The sequence below is a fragment of the Lepisosteus platostomus genome, chromosome 14 (assembly GCF_059453375.1).
Source record: "Lepisosteus platostomus isolate fLepPlt1 chromosome 14, fLepPlt1.hap1, whole genome shotgun sequence".
NCBI lineage: Eukaryota > Metazoa > Chordata > Actinopteri > Semionotiformes > Lepisosteidae > Lepisosteus > Lepisosteus platostomus.
The window spans coordinates 20,735,048-20,744,209 of NC_142624.1; the positions used below are offsets into that span (position 1 = coordinate 20,735,048).

At 40.8% G+C, this 9,162-nt stretch overlaps 1 pseudogene; it reads left to right on the top strand.

Moving 5' to 3' along the window:
• Nucleotides 1-6,000: 6,000 nt before the first annotated feature.
• LOC148648960 (uncharacterized) lies at nucleotides 6,001-7,478 on the top strand (annotated as a pseudogene).
• The last annotated feature ends 1,684 nt before the right edge of the window (nucleotides 7,479-9,162 follow it).

The following is a 9,162-nucleotide window of genomic DNA, read 5'->3' on the forward strand; positions in this document are numbered from 1 at the left end:
TTTTAGTTTTTATTACCCAGAATAGATTATATTTTCCTGCAAACCAATACCTTTGTTTTGAAAAAAGCTAGAGACTGAGAAGATAACTGTATCTGTGAACTGTTAGAAGTCTAGTGTATTAAATGACATTGTGCTTAATGATGAATTAAACATTTGATTCATCGTTTGCCTTTGCCAAGCTAGTATATACGCTATTTAAAAAAAAATAAGATATGACAGAAATGAAAACATCTCTTTCAGTTGAGGAACAAATATGTGATACAAAATATGGATATTCGTGTCATTAAGGTGAAGGCAGGGCAAAAATGTTAAATGTATCAAGTTTCTAAATGTTTTCTTTTCTTTTCTTATTGACAAAGCCCCACCTTAATTGAGAAATTTAATCAACCTAAAAAGCTTTTTGACTTAGTTTTGTAAAAAAAACTCATACAGTATACGGTTTAAAGATGGCAGCTGGTTTAATAATAATAATAATTGCTTACACTTATATAGTGCTTTTCTGGAGACTCCACTAAAAGTGCTTTACAGGCCATGGGGACTCCCCTCCGTCACCACCAATGTGCAGCATTCAAGTGGATGATGTGACGGCAGCCATAGTGCGCCAGAACGCTCACCACACATCAACTATCAGTGGGGAGGAGAACAGAGTGACAAAGCCAATTCATGGCAAGATGGGGATTATTAGGAGGCCATGATTGGTATTTTGAGAAACGCCCTGGGATTTTTAATGACCACAGAGGGTCAGGACCTCGGTTTTACATCTCATCCGAAGGACGGATTGATTGATTGAAATGAAATTATCATTTTCATTTTAGGAGCAAATATTTAAGTCCATCTATAACTTACATGTGGAAGGCAGGGCACAAATTTTAAATGTGTCACATTGTTCCAGGTTGGTTTTGTTATGTTTTCTGGGTGACTGCATTTTATCTTCCTTTAAAAGTGTGAGGAATGTTCAGAATTTTTTAATGTATTGAATATGAGATTTCTAATGAGAACATTACGTTATTATGCTTTTATACCCATGATAATATTTACATACCTACAGCCAAAGACATTTCCTGCTTCTAACTTATCTCCAGGTGTTTCTTCACATGGTGTTTCGGCACTACGCACTACACATTCTAGAGGGTGCGCCAACCAGGCCTGACCTGAGTCAGGTGGCAGAACCACTGCTCCTCCCTCTTCTGCCACAGCAGAAGTGATGCCTTCTCTGCCTTTTGCCCCACTGCCTTGCAAATTATTTTTCGAAGCTGACATGTTATGTCCAACATCTTCCGTGCCCTCCATAGTGACTGTCCTGGGAAACCTCTCGCTCCAACCTCCATAGGCAAGCACATGACTTTCCATCCCTTCAAATTGCACTCTTCTGCCAAACGCTGGTACCTGGGCAGCTTCCTCTTGTGTGCCTCCTCAATATGCTCCTTCCATGGGATTGTGAGCACCAACATGATGATGTTTTTAATAGCTCTTGACCATATTAATAGGTCTGGTCTTCCTGACAATGTCTTGTGGACAGGTGAGGTGCTGTGTGATATTTCTTAGTCTGTAGTCCTTGGCTTCCGAACGGCATCCTGACCAGCTGAGTCTGGAGCTCGGAGCACCTGGCCTCATCACTCTGTTTTTAACTTCCTTGTTCCTGCTCCTGTCCCTGATCCCATTCCTGGTTTTAATCGTTTGTCTTGGATGGATCTCGTGGCACTTGGACCCTGGACTGCGCCCTAGTTTCCCATTTGGACTTCCCTCATTTGGACTTGTTTGCCTGCACTCCCCCAAAGCACCTGGATCACTGTCGGCATCGCCCACTGTTTGTCATCATCCTTTCCTCACCGTGTTTTCCCTGTAGCCCTTCTCCAGTCTCTTCCAGATTATACCGTCTGTATAGGGTCCTACGCACTTCACGGGAGTCAGCTCCCGTTACAAAAAGTCTCCAAATAATAGACACAATGTCTGCTTTGTGTGCCACCCCCTTAAAAAGACAAAATGTGATTGAGATTGAGATGCTTTTTGCATTTAAGAAACAAATGCCAAGCAAGACAAGAGCACTATATTCATCAAGAACCATAACAATCATAAAAAGTACAAATATAAGAATTGTTTCTGTCATGAATTTGATCCATGTCAGTTCTGGTAATGTTACCATGAATAAAAAATCAATATCATATCACCTGGTATAAAATATTTCTTACATTTTACTTGTAGTTTCCACATTTGTTTATCAACAGATGCTGTTTAGTTCACAAAACAAAAAAACACACAAAAATATGGGTGGAGTTCAATAATTTGATGTCTACATCAGACATCAGTGGTTTAAAATTTAAAAGTAGTCTTGAGAAAGAAAAGCTGTTCTCATAACATACAAGAAATAATTATAGCTGTGACAATGTGTGGGCTGACACTTAATAACAGTACTTTCTAGGTCCAGATAGCAATGTTAAAGTATGCAACATGGAAACATGATAACCAGAATGCATAATGAATTAGTTGTTACTTAAATTCATAGCACCTTAAGCACTCAAGAATAAAACAATAATGGAAATGTTTCAAAGAAGCAAAATACTATCCCATACAACCTTTTAAAAGTTACCTTAACTGGTGAACTGTGTTAAAAATAAGCTTGTATTTCCAAATCTTATGATTTTTAATAGATGGTCAAAAATACTGTTACAAATGAGGGTTACAAAAATGGAGAAAATCAGGAAATGACTAAGTGGATTAGTCAATAAACAAAATAATTTATCATAACCCCCAACTTGTAAGTGATTTCAGCCAGAATACATCTGAGCAGTGGGTATACTGTAGTTAGAGGCAAGTGAATCCTTTGTTTTTTGACACTTAATAGTTTGGTGAAAAGAGTAAAAATCCAGGCAAATTAGGCTAAACACATATGTATCAACAATGACAGTGACACACACTAAATGACAATAATAAAAATAAACTTTATTTTATATAGCACCTTTAAAGGTGGATTCTCAAACCGCTTTACATAATGACAACAACAATAAATAAACAGAATACACAAGATAAAACACAATAACAATGCACAGAGGAGACCATGGATGGTGGTACTAAGTTTAGTAGGAGCAGAGGGGTAAAGAATGTTAAGTAAAGGCTCTTCTAAAGAAGAAGGTTTTTAGTTTGGATTTGAAGGAGTTTAGAGAAGTTGACTCTCTGATATCCTTGGGGAGAGAGTTCCAGAGCCTGGGGGCATAACAGGAGAAGGCCCTGTCACCCATACAATGTAGATGAGCTTGGGGGACAATTAGGAGACCAGAATTAGAAGTGTGAAGGTTGTGAGGTGGGGAGTAGGGCGATAATACTTCAGACAGGTACTGAGGTGCCAAGCCATACTGAGCCTTATGGTGAACATGAGGATTTTAAAGTCCACACAGAATTTGACAGGAAGCCAGTGCAAGGATTCCAGGATAGGAATAAGGTGATCACTTGCACTAGACCTGGTCAGGATTCTAACTGCCGAATTGTGAACATACTGCAGTTTGTTCAAGGTGGATTTAGATACCCCAGCGAGTAGAGCATTACAGTAGTCAATTCAGGAGAGCACAAATGACAATCAGCTTTTCAGCCACAGAAAGTGATAACATAGGGCAAAGTTTAGGGATATTTCTGAGGTGAAAAAAGATGTTTTGACAATACGCTGCACATGTGGGTCGAATGTTAAGCCAGAATCGAATATCACCCCAAGGTTTTTCAATAAGATTGAAGCTCAAGTACAGAACCATCTACAGATAGGGTTACAGGATTGGCTTCACGAAGTTGATGGGGGGTGCCAATAAGCATGACTTCAGTTTTGTCACAGTTATGATGAAGGAAATTTAAGTTTTTATGTCAGAGATGCTTTTAGATAGAATAGAAACAGCTACATCAGTGTCAGATTTGGTATGGATGTATATTTGGGTATCATAAGCATAGAAATGATAGCTGAGGCCATGTGATCTTTAAAGCTGACCAAGTGGAAACATGTAAATGCTGAAAAGCAAGGGGCCCAGAATTGAGCCCTGAGGAACACCAGACTTAACAAGACCTATTTCAGATCTATACCCATTAAGAGAGAAAAAGTGACAGTGATCAGTGAGGTAAGACTTGAACAATTTGAGAGCAGTGTCAGAAACTCCAAACACAGCACTGAGATCAAGAAGGATGAGTATAGAAACAGAACCAGAATCAGAAACTCCAAACATAGCACTGAGATCGAGAAGGATAAGTATAGAAAGAGAACCAGAATCAGAAGCTATTAGAAGATCGTTAGTGGCTTTGACCAGGGCAGTTTCTGTGCTGTGAAGCCAGATTGGAGGGGTTTGAAAAGGTTATTTGCCATGTTATGTAATTGAAATGTGACAACATGTTCTAGAATTTTTGCAAGAAAGGGTAAATTGGAGTTGGGGCAAAAATTGTTTAGATTGTCCAGATTGTTAGGCTTTCTTGGCATGGGGGTAATGGCAGCAGTTTTGAGGATCATTTGGTACAACAGCCAGTGCTCAAGGATTCATTTATAATATTGAGGACAATAATAATAATTATAATTGCTTACACTTATATAATACTTTTCTGGACACTCCTCTCAAAGCGCTTTACAGGTAACAGGGACTCCCTTCCACCACCACCAATGTGCAGCATTAACCTGGATGATGTGTCAGCAGCCATAGTGTGCCAGAACGCTCACCACACATGAGCTATTAGTGGGGAGGAGAACAGAGTAAGGGCAAATGGGAAATTTGGCCAGGACACCGGGGTTACACCCCTACTCTTTTCGAGCAACGCCCTGGGATTTTTAATGACCACTGAGAGTCAGGACCTCGGTTTTACATCTCATCTGATGGATGGCACCTTTTTACAGTATAGTGTCCCCATCACTATACTGTGGCATTAGGACCAACATAGACCGCAAGGTGAGCACCCCCTACTGGCCCCACTAACACCTCTTCCAGCAGCAACCTCAGTTTTTCCCAGGAGGTCTCCTATCCAGGTACTGACCAGGCTCACGCCTGCTTAGCTTCAGTGGGTTACCAGTTGTGAGTTGCAAGGTGATATGCCTGTTGGCCACAATGGGACAGAGAGAAGAGAAACAGGACTGAAATTTAGTGGTGGGAATGGTATCGCCAGTCAAAGAAACATTTTATTATGAGCAAAACCCACTGTTCGTGCACACAGAATGTATGAGTCACGTGCTACCTAGCTAGATTGTGTCACATGACAATAGGCAAGACTTAAGATTAAGAGTCAATGTTGAGAAGGAGATGCATGTTGCCATTTCAAAAATACTACCAAGTATTTTTGGTGAATTATGTTAACATAATTTAGTAAACAAGCCCACCTACCCATTAAGAGTCACAAACAAAAAGACATTGCATTTCTCCCCCTTTTTTAAAAAACATTGATGTTGAATTTTTGCTTTTTCTAAGTCATTTTATTTGCATTTTACAAAGATATATGTATATAAATATATAAATAATTTCAATAAAATGTGTTATCAAAAATGTTTACTGTTTTGATTTTGATTTGAGTTTTTTGTTTTGAAAATGATTTAAAATAATAAAACTTGATCAACTTTGTTTTTATTTTGACCCATCATTTCCTTTTCAGATTTATATATTTTTTTGTAAAATATCACACTGCCATAGAACTTATTTTTGAGACATGGAAGACATGTGAAAATTTGACAGGTCAAGGGAGGCACGGACCCAAACAATTTGGGAACCCCTGCTTTACCAATTTGATTCAGCAGTTGGAGTGGGTCCATCGTACTGTGAGGGAACGAACCTGTGCCAAAATGAGTGGATTGAAGAAGCAGAAAGTTGACAGTAAATGCAGAGTGTTCAACAAAGGATGGACTGCAATATACTTTTTCACAGAGGTTGGAACAAAGGCTATATGTTTAATTTGAAGCCTTCTTCAGGTGTGAGATAGACAGGGCAGTAAGCAAAGGTTTCTAGGTTTCAAGGAAGTTTCTAGGTTTCTAGGAAAACAGTTTCTAGGAAACTAATGCTTTCTACAATTTTCTCAAAAAACAGATTATCCTTTTCAACAACAACTGACAGCTGCACATCATCTTCCATTTATACTGTAACTAACCTCATTAGATCTCTCAACTCCAAACTCTACCAGTTTCTGACCACAGAGAAGGATAAAACACTCAGTCATCTTCTACAGAAGAAAACCATTAATTACCCTAACACCTTCACCAATCCTAACCTTGTTGTCACTATACCTGCTGACCTTTCCCTTTCACAGGATGAGCGATCCCTCCTCAGCAAAGGCCTCGGTTTTGAACCAGTTCCCAAGAAGCTGGACATCACCTAGACCAATGTCAACCTGAACCGCTTTTACCGCAGGATCCGTGTCAGAGCACACTTTGCTGACGATTCCTCTTCACAGGCAGCTGACAACAATCCGGTTATTGATGTCATAAACAATATTAAGCCTAAACTGAGCTGTTGGACTCCCCCCTCTGGCCGTTTTCCACCAGTCGATTATTTCATTAACCAATGCACCAATCAAGCTCCCAAGACACTCTCTATACCCAGCAAACACAGGTCCAACCTCACCCAAGGAGAAATTCAGGCACTGCAGTCTCTCCACAACAGAGATGATATCGTCATCAAACCAGCGGACAAAGGAGGTGCTGTTGTGGTGTGGCATTACAACCTATATATCTTTGAAGCCTCTAGAAAACCAACCGACACTTCTGCCTACCTCCCTCTCCAACAGGACCCTACCACTGACTACCAAAAGGAAGTGGTATCCACCATCTCCCTTCTTATCAGCAGTAAGGAGCTCCCCCAGGAGGTGACCGGCTCATCGTTGAAAATCCTCAGGTATCTCAGTTTTACCTCCTCCCCAAAATCCACAAACCGGACACCCCTGGACATCCCATCATATCAGCATACAACTGTCCGACTACTTACATCTCGGCCTTTCTCGACAGCCTCATGAGACCTCTGGTTGAAGGTCTTCCCTCATACATCAAGGACACCAACCACGCCCTCCAACTTCTTAATGATTTCCAATTTCAGGGCCCCGAATACTACATTTTTACCAAGGATATCACATCTCTTTACGCCTTGCAGAATTGGTTCTCACACTGAATGCATTTTCATTCAATAACCTTTTTTACCAACAGGTTAGTGGAGTCGCCATGGGCACCAGAATGGGACCCAGCTATGCCAATATTTTTGTCGGCTGGGTAGAAGAACTCTTCTTCTCTTCCTACACTGGCTATGTCCCTGACCTCTAAAAGCAATACATTGATGACTGCGTCGGTGCCGCCACATGCTCTAACGACCAGCTTGAGCACTTTCTGCATCATTTCACCAACTTCTACCCGTCCCTCAAATATACAGTTAACATATCTTCCACTACTCTTCCGTTTCTAGACATCAACTTCTCCATTAACTAACCCCGACTCTCTACTTCGGTCTACAGGGCCTTTGCCCAAGCCAAAAACACCCCTCGGACCATGAAGTCAATTGGAACTCCCGCCGTAACAACCGCATTCCTTTGGTGCTTCCCTACCACCCTAACACATTTCCTATCCCCAGGATTTTTAATGACAACTTTTCCATCCTACAGGATGATCCCTCCATTGGGGCCCTCTTTTCTGACAGCCCCATCATCTCATATTGCTGACCAGTAAATGCCCAGAAACAGGAATGAGACTCAGAGACCGCTTCAGAGAACATGTTAGGGCTGTGAAAATTAAAGATCTCTCCAAGCCCATTGTTTCTCATTTCACCTCTGACGGCCATGACCACGCTAATCTCTCCAACTGTGTTCTCAAAGACGGTTTCCGAACTCATACTGTACATCAGAAAGACCACAGAAACTAAAATTATCCTGCAGCTAGGATCACACCTTCCCCCTTCTCTTAACTACAGAATACTTTTCTTCTAAATTCTCTCTATTCATTGTAGGTTTCATATCACAGCTCTCTTCACCTATCCTGACTTCACAACTCCTGATTGGCCTCTCTTTCTGTCCCCTACTCCAGCCCCTCGCTCCTCACCTCTCCCAGCTTTTGTTCTCCCACTAAATTACCTTTGCTTACTGCCCTGTCTTTCTCACACCTGAAGAAGGCTCCATGGCTGAAACATTGTGTTTTCTTTCTTCTCTTTTCAGCATGGAATAAACCTATTACTTGTTCCTTTGCAGCCTACACATGCTGACGCAGCTACCCACCTGAACTATATGTTTAATTTGTAAGGAAAATGTGGCAGTGTTCAAAGAATACAATCTCAGTTGGCAATTTTCTACCAAACATGCTAACTATGCTAGCAATCTGTCATTCGAGGAGTGGGCTAAAAGAGCTTCCAAACTAGCCGCTAGTTTACAGGCTCTGCAACATGTGTTTCTCTGTCCTTCTACCATCCAAGAGGCCAGCACAAAGGCAAGCTACCTGCCTGCATATAAAATTGCTAAACAAAGCAAGCCACTCTCTGAAGGGGAGGTTTTGAAGGAGTGTATGATAGAAACCGCAGAACAGTTACCCGTCAGGTCGAGGTAATCGGTGAAGAGTGCTTGTGAGTTTAATGTCAATGTTTATTTTTTTAGATTTAAAATATTTATTTTTTTCTCTCAGGTTATCGTTAACCTTGAACTAATAAGCCTTTGTTGGAATTTAAACTTATATAGGTCATAGGTTATCTGTAACAGCAGCCTGAAGTGGCCCACTATACAGTTTCAAAATTTTATGTGGCCCTTGGCCAAAATAAGTTTGCCCACCCCTGCTCTAGAGGGTCAGAGGAAGAGATACAAGATAAGGGGGATAGAACAGAATTTGCAAACCCTGGCTGATCAATTGATCGCCAGTTGCGGAAATTACCCAAACTTTGAATCACTATTTTCCTCCCACAATATTTTTATTTTCATGTGTCATGTTTGTCAACCCTTTCAGTTTCCAGAGAAGTTCTTTGTCTCCCATCTCATCCGTTTGACCAAACTGGCAGTTGCAAGTGTTCAAAACATTTTCTTTCCTCTTACACAATTTGCAAACCTTGGCTGATCAATTGATCGCCTGTTGTGGAAATTTACAGAGCATGAGGGGGAAGTGTTAGAAACAGGTAATTCCAGATTGAAGAGAATGCCCACTGTAAGTGGTCAGAGAGGCCTAGTTCAAGAGAAGAGCAGTGGGAGACAAAAGAGTCATTT